The sequence below is a fragment of the Gambusia affinis genome, linkage group LG14, assembly GCF_019740435.1.
Source record: "Gambusia affinis linkage group LG14, SWU_Gaff_1.0, whole genome shotgun sequence".
NCBI lineage: Eukaryota > Metazoa > Chordata > Actinopteri > Cyprinodontiformes > Poeciliidae > Gambusia > Gambusia affinis.
In genome coordinates, this window is record NC_057881.1 from 26,662,579 (window position 1) to 26,679,668 (window position 17,090).

Sequence of the window (17,090 nt, forward strand, 5' to 3'; positions counted from 1 at the left end):
TCGAACCCAAGACCTTCTTGCTGCAAGGCAACAGCTCTACCAACTGCGCCACTGTGCAGACAAGTAATACTTGCAGTTTACTAATTTGTATTTGTGAACAAAAAGAGCTCCCACTCCAAGATTAAACTCAGAGCATCAGATTGTAGATATGGTAACAAAACAATGTATGAAGATTGTTTCCAGACAGAAGTGCAAATAATTCTTTATTTTAATTGTATTTTTTTATTTGTTGTTTTAAAGATTCCATTGTGGGTTTAAGTATTGTCTGCAATGTCTTCCAGTGACATATATCTAAATTTCTTGTCAACTTAATATCTTTTAATACAAAAGCACGTTGGACCGCCGGTGGACCACTGTTGCACTGCTGGTGCACGCCTCAGTGCCCCAACCTCTGGGTTTAGCGAGTCTTCTGGATTGCCTGATTGCCTAAACGTGCTCCTCCAATGTGCAAGTTTTTACTCAGTGATCACCAAAGCTACATTCTGCTTGGATTGGTACCTACCTGCTGCTCCCAGAGTTCCACATATTTTACTCAAGTTGTTTAATAAGTGTATAATGACACTGCTGAAAACAGAAGTGCTTCCCCTACCACTATCCAAGTGGGGCGGCCTGTCATTGAGACAACACACCCATACCACCAGCAGACAGAGAGCATACAGAAAATCATCCAACAATAATGCTGCATGGATATTTGTTTTTTTTTTTTAAATGTGTCTTTATTTGATGGCAGACGTTACTGTTCTGCCAGGTCGAGGTCGCCGAGATGGTCAAAAAGCTCCTCGGTGGCAGGGCCCCGGGGGTGGTTGAGATCCGCCCGGTGGTCTTTAAGGCTCTGGATGTTGTAGGGTTGTGTTGGCTGACGCAACTCTTCAACATCGCATGGACATCGGGGGCAGTTCCCCTGAATTGGCAGACTGGGGTGGTGGTCCTCCTGTTCAAAAAGGGGGACTGGAGGGTGTGCTCCAATTACAGTGGGGTCACACTCTTAAGCCTCCCTGGTAAGGTCTATTCGGAGGTTCTGGAGTGGAGGGTCCGTTGGATTGTTGAACCCCGGATTCAGGAAGAGCAGTTTGGTTCCCAGTCGACAAAACCCCTGATTTAGATCGGAGCGGTCACAACGATCTACCGTAATGCACCACACACTGCAGGATGATCATTACAAAATCACAAGCGATAATCTTAGAACGCCAAAGTTCTGAGATTGCATCAGGTAGTCGATGTTCCATCTTCTCTATTTAAATCTAATGATTACTGAAGGGCAATATGGTTTACAGTCTTCATAATCTGCACTCTTTTGGTTGAATGCAGTATTTATTTCCACTTTGGTGTTTTTATTCAAGTACATTTTTGTTAATGGAGACTGAGAATCCATTTTAGTTTTGTTTTTGGTTGTTTTGTTCATTTTGTTTATCGGTTCCAGTGTTAAGTGTTCTTTTGAAAATAAAGTGCATCTATCTTTGGCAGGAAATCGCATGCATTATTACATCATTTCCATTAAATCAGTGTAAAACCTGACCTGTGAAATATAATTCCCTTGGGCCTTATTTTGCTGTCGTAGTATTGACATTAAATATCAAAACATTGCATCCCTTTTTCAGATTCATTGCTTGATTGTGTCATTTTCCCATCCACCGATATTCTTGACTCAATGTGAAGCAACAGTGCATGTGGCTAACTGCTGCACATAGTAAGTCACTAGATCACTGAGCGGACTTGCCATTTACGTTTTACAAAGAAATTTTAAGAAGTGTTACCTGGCTGTTAATGCTTTGAATACAGCTTGCAACTACTGCCGAGTTACTGTACACAACGGAAAAAAGATGGAGGAAATATTGGTGGGGACAGTCCCCATCTGGCCAATGTTGGTGTGGACATGTCCCCACCAGTCCTTCAGAAAGTTATGCCTATATTTGAAGGACATGCATAGACCGGGTCCCTCTTCGGTCTTCAAATTCGAATTTGGACAGGTCTGTCTAGCCTCCACTTCAGTGCAACTCATGTTGCCTAGCAATCGTAGCAACGTGAAGCACAGAGCAGGAAAAAAAACGGAGCTGAAGTTTGTGTTTTAGCAGTGATGTGCAGTCAGGGGAGGATCATCATGGAAGGAAAATATAAGATAATTTATATTCCTATTTTTATCCTTTGTTTTGTACTGTAAAGTATTTATTTTTCATTTAGCTTCACCAATTTTGATTATTTTTTCTTCAAAATTGCTAAATTTTTGCAATTTCCCATTCAAATGTTCAGAAGTGCAACTGGTGAGGCAGCAGTGAGCTGAGCCTCACCTGCGATTGCGCAACCTCTCGCTAAGCACTGGCTCCAATTCTATGAGAGCATGCTCCTCCTGTCTGTACGTCGCCAATAAAATGGCTAAAGAACATTTAATATTTAAACTGATTTTCCATAATTTAGCTTATCTAAATAATGTACAGTGTTTGTTGTCACCAACGGTGTGTGTAACATGTTTTGTGTACTGAGGAGCGATCAGAAATGGCAGAAAATAGATTCGAGGTGAGGCAGGCAGTTCTCTTGCCTCATGACAGGGGGCGCTCATGATCCCAGACATTGTGACTCCACAACTGCAAAGTAAGAGACAGTAACAACAGCTAACCATACAGTAAATAAGCACAGCTACACGCAACGATTCTATGTGCAGCTTGGCCGAAACAGAGAGCAAGAAAAATGTGTTTTTGGGTTGTACTTCAATCGGTTTCCCTTTGCTGTGCACCATAGCACTAAATTAATAATATTTATATTTCCAAGTTTCATTGCATTAACGAAATTATTCTACCATGGCAGCACGGCTATACTGCCATGGATGGCATGTGAAAGTATAGTCTTTTTGCCCTTCAATGTTGTCCGGATGCACAAAATTTCCGTATGTAAACAATAGCATGATTTTGGTTTTATGATTTTGATTTTGATTAAGTCAGTGCCTCAGCAGCCATGAACCTCACCGCACGTCACTGTGTTTTAGCCATGTATTACTCCTGATTTCTGTATTATTCTTCAACTTTTGTATTAAACGTTGTTCCATAGAAAAAAAAATGTTTGATTCTAAAATGTTCAAACATGCATTGCACATTCCTACAATGAATGAATAGAAACAAATATTACGTTTGAAGGCTTAACTTTAATCAGTCAAATCGATTTGCTCAGGCATACATAAGATACTTTAGTAAACCAAACATTTTACAACTAGATACTATCTGAGTGAATAATATCGGTGCTTAACTTCCACTTATTGGGGAAAGCTAGCGGGTGGAGCTGACAAGGGGAGCTTGCTGTTAATGCAGCGTGACATCTCTGAAAATGTTGGTGCAATATTGCAATTAGGTGATGCATTGATGAAATGAGCAGATAAGTGTAATATATCAAAATAATTTATCGCTCAGCACCGCCGCTTTGCCTGAAATCTGGTTTGGACTCTCAATGAACTATGGGATATGATGGGCTGTGAAGAATACACCAGACCCATCCTTAAAATGTGGGGAAAAGAAGAATGCATTTGGAGGCCACAGATGAAGAAGTCTTCAAATTCAGACAGGCCTTGTTGCCGTGCCGTGACGCAAGTCGTCTATGAATCCAGCCTTCGAAGGATGCAGCCCTTGGATTCGGACATGGCTCTCATGTGTTGTTATCCACTGTTAGTGGATACAGCTTCAATTTTACATCACATTCAGAATGAAGGATGAGTAGTCCATTAATCCCTAGTATTTTCTCTGAATGGGTGGGCTTTGGTCACATCATTAATGTACCACAATGGAGCTATGCTTCATGATGATGCATAAAAAATCTGGAGCAGACCAGATGATGCATCGGGGAGAAATAGCTGTTAGAATCACCTAGGGGGTGTCATGGAGTCAAATTTCAATACAAACACTTGAGCTCTTATAGGTTAACAAAGGTCATTCATAAACAGTTTGGTGCAAATTGGATGATGCATATAAGCTTTAGAGCGCTTTAACGTTCAACATTAACCCAGTGAAGTGGTTATCTTGTTCTAGACACCCAATTTCAAGGGTCTCTCACCATTTGCAATCTCTACAAATGGTGAGAGCCTGAAATTCCCATTCTGCCATGCCCACACGTGTCAGCCAACAGCCAGTATTGAGACTGTTCATCATCATGTGTTTTTATGTCACTTGGCACAGGTTTACACCTATATGAATCAAAGAGTAAAAGTAAGAAAAAGGCTTAAGTGATACCACCAAACGACCATGTCAATGTAATGAGGGCTGGTCTGTAATGAGACATAGAAAGTCACCGTTTTGATAGCCATTATTGAGCCATGCCTTATGAACAAACTGACCAAGTCTGAAATCGATCGATTGAAATCTCTAGGAGGAGTTCTATCAAATGCAGAGGCTGTAAACGGCGAAAATGGGGTGAAAATCCAAAATTCAACCCAAAATGGCCGATTTCCTGTTGGGTGTAGAGCAGGACACCGGCCCTGGTCCTCGAGGGCCGGTGTCTCCCTGACACATATGAGATGGAATAGGATGAGGTACATTCTACAGCGCTGAATACGTGGTGGAAGAGCATCTAACATCTGGGAACTCAACAGATTCAGAAGAGGTTTATGATCAGTCTCCATTTGGAAATGTCTCTCTTAGATGTCTCCCTGGTCCAACACACCAGAATCCAATAGCTGAATCACCTCCTAAATGCTGTCAGGTTCTCCAAAGACCTGCTAATGACCTCATTACTTGACTCAAGTGTGTTGAAATAGAAATACATCTAAAAGTTGCAGGAGACGGCCCTCGAGGACCAGGAGTGTCCACCCCTGGTGTAAACCATGGTTCTGTAGGTCTTCCAGAGTTCTATAAGTGTGCCAAATTCCATGCGTCTATGATAAAATAAGGTCAATGTGGTGTTTTGAAAGTTGCCTGGGGGAGCTGTTGAAGCATTTTTGTTGTGATTTTTGCAATAACATTAAAATGCATCATTTTTATGCAGGCCTGATGTGTCCACCACATTTTGTGAGTTTTCAGATATGTTAAGGCTAGGATGCACAAAGTTGGATCTTTGGTCGACATCTGACATGCCGATATACTAAAACTCATTTGGCTGATAACAGACACCAATATCAATATTTTTTTACTATACATACTTACTGACAGGGCTGCACAGTGGCGCAGTTGGTAGAGCTGTTGCCTTGCAGCAAGAAGGTCCTGGGTTCGATTCCCAGCCCGGGGTCTTTCTGCATGGAGTTTGCATGTTCTCCCTGTGTATGGGTGGGTTCTCTGGCTTCCTCCCACAGTCCAAAAAAATGACTGTCAGATTAATTGGTCTCTCTAAATTCTCCCTAGGTGTGAGTGTGTGTGTGCATGGTTGTTTGTCTTGTATGTCTCTGTGTTGCCCTGCGACAGACTGGCGACCTGTCCAGGGTGAACCCGCCTCTCGCCCGGGACGCAGCTGGAGATAGGCACCAGCAACTCTCCCGACCCCATTGTCCCTAATGGGGTCCGAAGGGTGTTCAGAAAATGTATGGATGGATGGACATACTTACTGAAACTATATGGCTTTCTCTGGTGTGGAATTAAAATATTGCATCATCTTTGTCAATTTAGCCTGCTGCCAAATGCAAAGGTAAAATGGACGCTGAAAATGTTGCAACACTTTCAACTTGCATTATGTTTAATGTTACATATATTCATGACATAAGCTCTTTCTAAGACAATGACACAAACAGTACAACTTTGTCAATGGTTTGTCATATAAAAACTACACCTTTTATATCGGTGAGTTATTATAACGGAATGGTAGATTACATTTTATAGCTAGTATCGGCTGATACCGATACCATGTCAATAATATTGTGCATCCCTAGTTAAGGCCTCCAAAAAGCCAATTCATTTGACAGAAGAATCGTCATCAAACCTGCAAGCAGCTAAATATGGCCCTTGCTGCTCACACTCTTGACCACTGTTGAAACCAGTATCAACATGTCTTCTGTTACTGGACACTCTTTCATGTTGTTTAGGTCAAAGGGCTCAGACAGGGACAGATCATTGTAAAACATTACACTTCCTGTTCTTGGTGGGCGTGGCTTAAGTGATGTCATCATTTTCCCATTGGGTATTGCAGGGAACTTGATGGTGATCAATCACCAAAGGTTTGGTGTTGCCATGAGTTTATGTGTAGGAGATAATTTTGTGTTTCATGGCAAAATGTGAAACTTTGAGGCCTGGCCATTCACCTTCAGCATGCAAGAAAAATCACCGTTTTGATAACTTTGATTCAGCCATTCCTTATGAACAAACTGACCAAGTTTGAACCCAATTGATCAAAATCCCTAGGAGGAGTTTGATCAAATCTTAAGTACAACATGTTTGATTGTATCTTGTGTGGTGTCCAGCCACATAGCAAGAACAACACACCACACATGAACTGATTTCACTCACAAACATTTTGATTCCAGACATAAAATTCTGTAAAACCCCACCACATCATATGAATTTAAAGTAAATAAACATGGCCGATGATGTAGAAACAATAGCTATAGTTTGTGGACTTATTCTTAGCAATAAAAGACGTAACAAAAATAAAAGGCAGTGGATAAGAGTGGAGACAGTACGAGCAGCAGCTGCACTAATACATGGAGGTAAGTTGTTCTGTTTTTTTCATCGTTAACATTTGTTACACTGTGTTTTTTGTTCTGTTGTTTCATTTAACGTCAATGGTTAATTATATAATTAAGTTTTCACTGTTTTAATGTGCAAAAAACAATGGATAGGTCTACTAATTTTAAAATCTTACAGTGTGAAGAAAACTACTAGTTTTGAGTAGTAAATGTTTTACTACTCAAAACTACAATCTACCTGCAATGCATGTAGCTAGTGTCAGTGTCAAGCCGTGGATCAATTAATAAACTTATCATTATACCCAACTTATGTTAACAGATCATAATTAATAGTTATATGTTTTTTGGACATGGCTAAAAAGCAATAAGCAAATGGCAGATAAAGGCAGTCAGCATCAAAATCGGACAATGGTGAGGTGAAACATATAGACATACATTTTTTGCAATTTTGTAAAACTGTTTTAAACACAACACTGATTTATCCCAGCAACTTCACAAATCATAATATTTGGATGTCCTCAAAAACAGAGCTTATTTTATAACATTATTTTGTCTGAATAAGTCTGATTAAGGTAAATTTCTGTGTGTAAAAACTTTTTAATCACCTGTATCAAATAGTCAAAACTTTTGAGTGAATATGCCATATAAAATAGTTGTTTTCAAGAAAGGAGAATAAAGATAGTACGAAAATTCCACAAAGCAAAAATTCGAACACAAAGAGCACGCTTCATTCATGCTCTTCCACCAGTTCATTCATACAGACCCACCATTACTCCCTGAAGGGGAGGGGGGAGGGAAGATCATACAGGGACCTGACTGTACATACAATGGTCAGCACAGAATTAGGGTTTGTGATTACTTCTGATGACAAGTGCTAGTGGCATATTGTCCTAAAGAGATTACAAAAACCCTTAAAAAAAGAGAGAGAGAAAAACAGCAAGATCAGAGTCCACACTTGTACATGTTTAAAATGATGAGATGTAGTATTTTACATTCAGCAGCTTTGATCAAGATCAGATTTCTCATAAAAATATGGTAAGCATACAAAATACATCTACATAATAAGCGTAAGTCTGTAGTTTGGTCAAACGGATAACCTTTGTAGAAACATGTCTTTTATAAGCTGCATATCAACAATGGCTCATACCAGAAAAATCTGAGTAACACAGACCCTAACATTCAAATTGCTTTAGACACATGCATGCAAATCGAGTGGAGCAGAGCAGCAGGACAACACAATCTCTACACTAAATGAGCCACTATGAGTAGCAGAATAATAACAGAAAGCATCAAAAATGGATTTCACTTCGGAATTCACCTACTGCTCTTGAACCGCCGATTAGGATGCAAACGTTCGCTTGGTCTCCGTAATGCTTTGTCCCTACTGTAAAATGCTGGTTATGCCGTCAGGCGCCAGGCAGCCATTTAGGTGCATATGGAGCTAGTTGAGTCTCCACGTAAATGGCTGATGCATTTAGAATTTTTTCTTCCTAATTGCCGAGGGCCATCAGGACTCAGGGCCTCCTCCTGACGCGTTTAAAACCGCCTCTCCCTGCAGTACTGCTGGATGAACCATGTAAAACATCTCGATTCGTTACTGTGCGCTTTCAAACAGCAGTGTTAAGTAGGCTTTTTAGATGAGCACAGCTCTTTCTCCAGTCTTCGGTTAACCCCTTGAGACTCTGGATCAAACAATGAAAAGAACTGGAGGCTTTCCAAATAAAAAAAACCCGCTTCCATCACAACGTCATAAAATCTCTGTTGACAATGCTATTATAAAAGAAAACAAACACACAACACCGCAGCCGTCAAGACAACAATACCTATTTTCTTATGACTCAATCCCTTTAAAGGTAAATGAACAGTTCAAGGCGGCGGAGCTGGTCGCAAAAATGTCAGCCTGCATCAATAAATAGCAAAGCCAATGCACTCTATTGTCTGATAGCATATCAGCAAATCCACCAGCAGAAAACCGACACAGCAACTAATTAGCCGTTCTACTGCAAATCGAACTCCACCGTCGAGATTTTAAAACATCTCAGCCCAAAGTCAGGCCTTGTGCAAGTCCTCGGACTCACCTGTGTGTCGTTTCGCCTCCTTGTGTACCGTCTCCGGGTTCACGGTCCGGTCCCCCTGACGCGTTGCAGCGGATTCTCACCACCAGTCCCCGGCACCGGCAGGCAGCACTGACACGCTGATTGGGCCTCGACAGACTCTCATCCCTTCGTTGCAAACAGTAGGAACGCTCATTGGTCTGACAGTTACTCATGAAAACCAGACTAACAAACGAGTGGCTGTTCGTTTCTAAAGCAGACTCAGGCCGATATTTGATTGGTCAGTACTTTCCGCGGTGGAGAGGAGAGAAATTTGATTGGCCAGAGGAACTCCTGTTTGTATGTGGACAGAGAGCGGCGTTACTTTGACAGGAGCTGAAAACTGTGTTTTTGATGTTAGATGGGCTTTCAGGATCTTTCACGACTTTAAATATGTTACAATACAACTACTCGAAGAGTTTCCTGGATTAGGTGATGCCAACTTTATTTGCTCTCGGTTTAAAACCGGAAAATAATATTTTATTAACCACCCGATTTTTGTTGGGGGTTTTTTCGTGTTAGAGTACAAAAGATTGAAGGCAGATCAAACATTATGGTCACAGTTCAGAAGACGTGGTTTTAGTAATGTCTTTACTTACGAAAATCCTAGCATTATAAAGCCATGAGCACTGCAGAAAGCACCCGAGGGATCTTTATCATGCATTTTAACATAAAACTCTAAAATTCCTGAAGAAATTTAACTGGGGCCTGCCAAAGTGTGCCCGTCCGTTGGAACCCACGTTCTGATGCTGAAAATTAGCATCAACGCTAATGTGACCAGAGGGGTTGACCTTTGTAAACAAGACACACTAGAGCACGGAATCGTCCACAATGATTTATTAAACAATTGCATTAAAACATGGCTTCAGGCCCACTACTCGGCCCCTAGGAAGAAAAGGAATCAAAAGAAATAAGGACAATATAAATTATTCCCCAAAAAAAAAAAAAAGAAAGAACAAACAAAACATGCAATACAAAAGAAAACAAATTAGTAACTCAAAACAAAGGAAAGCAGACAAATTAGTAATTTAAATAAGCAAACAAACGGTAAAGAAAAAAAAAACAACAAAAAAAAAAAAACACAACCACTGCAAACGATGGGACAAATTGTCGTTGTCCAACTTCGAATGTCTTTTCACTGGGCCAGACGAGTCGTGCCCCGCTCGTACAGCCACTCCAAGTGTCCGCAGGCTTTGTCGAGAGCGGCCCAAACAAACGCTGGCAAGACAAGACAGCAGAGCGTCCAAGCGCTGCAACTCCGAAACAATCCTAAATCAGAAAACTCGTTAACCCTGGATTCAGGTAAGTTAAATTCAATTCCAAACAGGTAGCTTACCCAGAAATGGTGACACAGCCGACCAGGAAGGGAGCGGATCAGCAGGCGAGGGCTAGATGGAAGCCGCTCGCCGCACCAACCTCCAACTGCAGCCGCCAACGCCAGCCGCGCAACGCTGCAGAAACGCATGGCAGGTATTGCACCAGAACCCGACAACAATCTCAGCCCAGATGGCAAAAATGGCGCTTACTATTTTGGATGAGTGGATCGAGCACACCAGCCACTTGGGCAGCCGACATATAGTAGAGGAAACAAGGCACACGCACCTCGCAGCAGACTGCTTAGCTATAAAGCTATCTGCCCCGCCCACCAATCAATTGCTAAACCGGTGTGCATAGTTGGGAGGCTGCACCACACTAAGCTTAGCTAAAAATTACAAAATAGTATTTGTAGAATCACAAGAATGTTGACTAACATGGACTTGCACCATTCAGTATGTTAAAATTAGTGCATAAGCTAAAATTAGCCGACTGTTAGCCTGAATGTTGTCAGTAGCATGTTGTCTGTCGTTGACTAACTCCATTGAGTATCCTAATCATGTCTAATAAGTAAGAATAATAGGTAAAAGCTTTTTTTAGGTAAAACGCTAATGCTAATGCACTGCCTTGCTGTGCAGTGCAGTGCTGCAAGGCAGTGCACTAGTGGGGAGCAGTACACTGCTAATGTTTGTGCTAATGTTGATGCTAAACTGAGAGAAAAAGATAATAAAGGTTAATATTATTATTTGTAGTTCTGATATTCAGCTCATCCCTCTCTATAGGCTCTGAGTGTTCCGCCTTGTTGTAGTTCTAACCGTTAGTCATTGTAGTTCTAAAAAGCAGCTCAACTGTTATGTGAGTGAGACACACAGGGAGAGACAGAATTCTAACTGTTTGAAGCAGTTAGTTTTTCTGAACAAAGCAGTCCGAACAACTCCTTCCTGTTCAGGAACCGTGAGACATATTTGAAAACCGTTTGAAGCAAGAGTGCCATTTCTTGTCTCTGATCGTACCGCGATTTATATCTGTAGCTCTCTCTGCACTAACCTGAGAGAGAAAGGCCTGAAAGGAATATTCAGGCTTTTATTTTGAAATTTTCAATAAGCTTTATTTTAAATGGCCACACTAATCCCATGTGTAACAGTGATTGGGTTAAACCAGTTATATAATGCCCCAAACAGCAAGTAGTTATGAATGCCAGCTCAGGCTTCTTCTGTAGTAAGTGAGAGTTCCGCCATGTTTGTAGTTCTGACATTCAGCTCAGACCTCTTCTGTAAGCACTGAGTGTTCAGCCATGTTGTAGTTCTAATCTTCAGTCATTGTAGTTCTAAAAAGAAGCTTTGCTCCCTGCCAACTGTCATGTGAGGGAGAAACAGAATGGACCTTACCACAGGGGCCGCTTTTCATTGGCTGCTTGACCATTCTACGTAGTAGCGCGGCTACAACGTGCGTGGCTGTCTCACAAACACACGCTTCCCATTAGCTAAGTACAGCATAATGGCAGTACTGATCTTCTACACCTCGAAGCCTGTCTGCTATGCAGTCTTACGTTAGCTAAAAAGATCAATATACAATGTGTACTGCATCTGATGTACACTAAAGATTTTATTTTAGCAGAAAAAGCTTTGGACTAACCTGTTACTCGTGTTAGCCACTCTAGCACCATGTACAGCTAGTCAATCAACCATCGCTGTGTTCAGGGAAACGCTGATTAATAATCGAGAAATAAATATCAAGCCTGGAATCTTGATATCGTAACGGACTGAATGTTATGTTTTTAAAGTAATCTTTGCTCTTCTTGTGGGGCGCAGGCGGTTCCCACCGTAACAAATGTGCTTAAACTACAAAGAGAGCGAGAGAGTAAAAAGGTACGAATGGTTTTGAGTTGATCACCTGTTCGGGTTATTTTACCTTTGTTTACCTTTGCTGTGGCTCATTACAGCCGCTGTAGTTTCTAAACGTTGAACTAATTACCTAATTTGTTTGTGAGTAGGCTATACGTCATTCACAACAAACATCAAATAGAACAAATGAATTTCATAAAAATTTAACAAACAAATGGCTTCTCCCACAATAATTATGTGAAATTAAATGAATTATATCCCAACTTCAGAAGATTGGCCTTTACCTTAAAAGAGCTCTTTGGTTCCTCCTATCAGTCTGTAGCTTCTCATATTGAGGTCATCAAACCAAATTTCAGATCTACCATAACTGATTGACACCTGCTGGCCTCAGGTTTACAGTAACCTCCTCCCAGATGATGACATGAACTTGTTAGTTCCTCTGTCCATTGTAGTAGCTGATATATTGTGAAAATCCGGTAGAAATGAGGCACTAATGGAGTCATGTTTACATAGAAACAACGCGCCGCAAGGCTTTTTTTATAAGACTTGTGGTCACATGGGTCGGTTGTGGGCGGAGCTTGGTATGGTCCATTCTATCTGTTTGAAGCAGTCACTTTTTCTGAAAAAAGCAGTCCGAACAACCATCCATTTGTGTTCACCCTTGACCCTAATGTGGTCGGGAGGGTTGCTGGTTCCTCTCCAGCTACTTTCTGGGTGAGAGGCGGGGTTGCCCTGGACAGGTCGCCAGTCTGTCGCAGGGCGACACAGAGAGATACAGGACACACAACCATTCACACACACACTCACACCTAGGGAGAATTTAGACAGACCAATTAACCTGACAGTGATGTTTTTGGACTGTGGGAGGAAGCCAGAGAACCCAGAGAGAACCCACCATGCACAGGGAGAACATGCAAACTCCATGCAGAAAGACCCCGGGCCGGGAATCGAACCCAGGACCTTCTTGCTGCAAGGCAACAGCTCTACCAACTGCGTCACTGTGCAGCCTTTCCGAAGAACCAACCAACTTTATTTATGAAGCACTTAATACACCGACAGAACCAAGGTGCTATACACAATCATAAAATACCATGCGTTTATAAAATAGAAAAGACTGAAATATAAAATACATACAGACACAATAAAACAAATAAACAAATAAAACAAAGTGTAAAACAAAGTGTAACCTCTCAGACTGTGCCAGAAGCCAAAGAAGAAAGAACTCCTCCCCGTTCAGGAACCGTAAGGCCGATCCAAAAACCTAGTGCATCAAACAGCAGATTTTGACTATAAAAATTAGCAAACGTTTTATATAATATCCTCAAACTGATAAAACAGACATGAGCAGTTTCAATACCAAAACATAGTGATATTACGTGATGTGCCGAGGCTTCGAGGCGTGTGTCGAGTAATGGAGGGGGCGTTTCCGTAAAGCGCGTATCGAGGCTTGCTTCATTTAGGGGAGGAGCCGAAAACGATGACGTCCGAAGCCTCGCTGCCCGGCTGTACCACGTGACTGCTTCGGGAAGTGGCTCAGATTTTGGCGCGGGGTTTATAAACCCCACAGGCTCCATTCAAAATGTGGGTTGTTGTAGGCGAGTTGCGGTCAGTTGAGAGAGTGGATAGAGTTTTGATAGTTTGGATAGCAGAGTTCGGATAATGGTTATTTAGTTTGAGACAGGTAGGGAGAATATATATATATATATATATATATATATATATATATATATATATATATATATATATATATATAAACACTACAACTTCCCCCACCCAATAGGCCAGTTTCACTAGGAAGTCATAGGAAAGCACGGGCCACCGCACATCGTCCACAACTCCTCGTCCTCTGGTCGTACCCAAGGGAGAGAGAGAAAAGGTAGAGAGAGCGCGAGAGAGAGATAGAGAGAGAGATGGGAGGGGGAACAGATACAGAGAGAAAAAAAAGAGACTCAGAGACAAATATATATATATATATATATATATATAGAGAGAGAAAAAGATACAGAGAGACACACAGATACAGTGTGTCTCTCTGTATCTGACACACTGTAGATACAGAGGCAAAGAGAGAGAGAGAGAAAGATATATAGATCTAGAGATAGAGAGAAACAAAAATAAAAAATAGATATATACAGAGACAGAAAGAGAGAAAGAGAGAAAAAAACAGAGACAAAGAGAGAGAATATATATATACAGAGAGAAAGAGAGAGAGAAGGAGACACAGAGAAAGGAAAAAAGAGAAAATCCTATCCTGTCCCACAGCTATCCTATTTTTAATTTTAATTTTAATTCTAATATTAAGGATATGTGAGTTTTCACCACCTGATTTAACTCGAGTTACCTTGAACTCCAATACCATCGTCACACACATCATAAGCAGATTTGCTCTGGAATAAGCAAGGTATTGATCTAAATGAATTTTTTTCCCCTTCCCCCTTTATTTATTTATTTATTTATTTTTCTGGGATTAATATATAATGACTTTAGACTTTATTATTTCAGGACTTATAATTGGGTTATTTATTTAATTTGAGCTTTTTACTAATAATCTCACTATTACAAATAGGATTGGTTAGTTAGTTTTAAAGTTCTTAATTTTTATTTTAGGATTTTTAAGATAGCTGTGGGACAGGATAGGATTTTCTCTTTCTCTGTGTCTCCCTCTCTCTCTCTCTTTCTCTTTCTCTCTGTATATATATATATATATTTTTTTTCTCTCTATCTCTATATTCTCTCTTTCTCTCTCTCTTTGTCTCTTTTTTTTCTTCACCTTTTGTGAAGTCATTCCCAAGAACCATAATAGACAAAAATTCAATTCATCACACGTGTTAAGATACAGCTGGTTGTGATTATACACCTGGCCAGTAGGTGGTTTCGTGAGCACATGCAGCTTCAAGAAATGAACCCTTTCTTGAACCAGTTGGCTCAAATGGTTCAATGCCTCATGAGGCTTCATCTCACCATCACTACCAAAACATATGCTCAATATTTTCTGATTAGTTTTCAACTCCCTTGGTTACAATGAACTAAAACATTTTCAAATGAATATATGATTTATACACTCTTAAGAATGTGATCTAATATAAAAAAAAACTACTGATAAGACTAATTTTAATCAAATCATGCTCATTATATCTAAGAAAAATGTTCCACTGATTAAGTTATGTATTGATTAAACCATGAGTCTAAATCTAACCTAATCTGAGGCCTACTCAAAACTAGTATTTCAACATGCACTGAAGTTAATCATCATTAAAACTAGCATAATTAAACTAATATTTCCAACATGTTGTGTCCTAATTTTTTGCTATGATTTTGTCTGGGTGTACTCATGTTATGGTGAGTTCATTTAAGTGGGTCAACCTTGTTTAGGTTGGGCTTATACTTTTTATGTAGCATAGTCCGATTTTTGTCAGCGGTTATTCCTAGACCTGTTGTGAGAAACAATAAATCAATTAATCGCACGATAAATGAAAATTATCGACCTCATTTTAATTTATCGACTTTATCGTTTCTTCCTGCTTTTTTGTCTTTCTATTGATGACAATGGATGAAAAAAGATTCAACTCTGGTGCTCTCCACTGACCCCTCCCTTTATCATTTCCTTAGCGCAGTGTTTCTCAATTCCGGTTCTCAGGCCCCCCTGCAAGTTTTAGGTGTTTCCCTTCTGCCACACATCTGGATTGAATCTGTAGGTGATTAACAGGCTTCTGCAGCACTTGATGGTCATGCAATCATTTTATTCAGCTGCTCTGGAGTAGAGGTACATCTAAAACATGCAGAGCAGGGGGGCCTGAGGACTGGAATTGAGAAGCACTGCCTTAGGGTAATGGTTAGTTCACACTATAACAGGGGTGGACAACTCCAGGCCTCGAGGGCCAGTCTCCAGCAACTTTTAGATGTATCTCTACTTCAACACACCTGAGTCAAATAATGAGGTCATTAGCAGAACTCTGGAGAACCTGACTGCACTTAGGAGGTGATTCAGCTGTGTTGGACCAGGGAGACATCTAAGAGTTGCAGGACACCGGCCCTCCAGGACCATGATTGTAGTGATGGCCAAATGAAGCCTCATGAAGCAATGAAGCTTCCCGGCCCATTGCTTTGCCCAAAAGTTCATCACTCAATGCGTCATTCATTTCTCACTAGTGACATCTGCTGCTGAAACTGTGGCCTTGTCACTCAGACAGACATATTTAAGGGTCAGTGACTGTTTTCTTTTGTCACCGACTGATTGAACAATAGACGTTTGTTTTAGTGCATTCGGAGTGCAGTGCTTGTTGGGGCAGACAGTTTTCTTTCAGTTTTGATTTGCTTCCTGAAAAATTTAAATTCTTCAAAAATTCTCTTTTTCTTGGATTCCTAGTTGGCTCTGATGTGATCCCTTATATTTTTACTCATCAGCCAGGATTTTACTTTTCCAACAGCTTTAAGTCTGTTTCTGCTGTGTAAGACTGATATATTTTTGCAGAACAAAGAAATAGTGGAAATTTCAAGAAGGTGAGAATTTTAGAGGTGAAAGGTTTAATTATTGTTATTTAAGAATCTTGTGAGTGAATCATCTCAAGTATTCCTTGATGTCAGATTTTTTTTCGTCTTGCTGGCTCCTTTTCAATCAAGTTTATTTGTGTAGCACATTTCAGCAACAATCCAGTGTCTAAATGATTTACATAATAAAAACACATAATTATAAAGTCACAAAATATACCATAATCAACCATTGAGAAAACTGGTAACAAACGTTACATTTTGATGAGTGACATCATCAAAATCATTAATACACATGAACTATAAAAGGTTCCTTTTATTTCGGCCACTTATGAAGACAAATACTGATGCGATCAAGCGGCGGCTCATCACGCTTTTATTTTGAAAACCGACACGCAAAATGAAGCAGTCACATGACCCATGCAATGCCAGGCCTCGTTTGTTGCCAGTCACGTGGTTTTCAACAAGACGACACCAGCCTCGAAGCGGGGCTTCATCGGACACGCCCCCTTATTACTCAGTACAAGCCTCGAAGCCTGGCTTCAAATAGACCATCACTACCAGATTGCCCACCCCTGCACTACACGATTTTGGAATTGTTGGCTGATCGTCGGCCCATTTTCAAAACCTGAGAGACCACAAACTAGCCGACAGAAATCCTAGGTACAATGAGTTCTATCATGCCGTGTGGTGTCCAAAAATGGACACAAAATAATGGCTACAAGTCCAGTTAACTAATTTTAAAACAAGGCATAATTTAATGCT

The 17,090-nt window shown here is 40.6% G+C and overlaps 1 protein-coding gene and 1 long non-coding RNA gene across 2 annotated transcripts in view; both read right to left on the reverse strand.

Moving 5' to 3' along the window:
• The window catches only part of gatad2b (GATA zinc finger domain containing 2B), a 64,101-nt gene extending 55,247 nt beyond the window's left edge, over nt 1–8,854 (reverse strand). Inside the window, exon 1 of the mRNA XM_044139151.1 lies at nt 8,665–8,854. The gene's annotated coding sequence lies outside the window, so the exon portion shown is untranslated. The remainder of the gene's footprint in view (nt 1–8,664) is intronic.
• An 880-nt stretch (nt 8,855–9,734) lies between these two features.
• On the reverse strand, nt 9,735–10,286 carry LOC122843978. The gene is made up of 3 exons (XR_006372806.1): nt 10,206–10,286; nt 10,016–10,130; nt 9,735–9,948 (listed from the first exon to the last, which is right to left on the reverse strand). It is a non-coding gene; the product is annotated as an uncharacterized LOC122843978 (long non-coding RNA).
• Nucleotides 10,287–17,090: the final 6,804 nt, after the last annotated feature.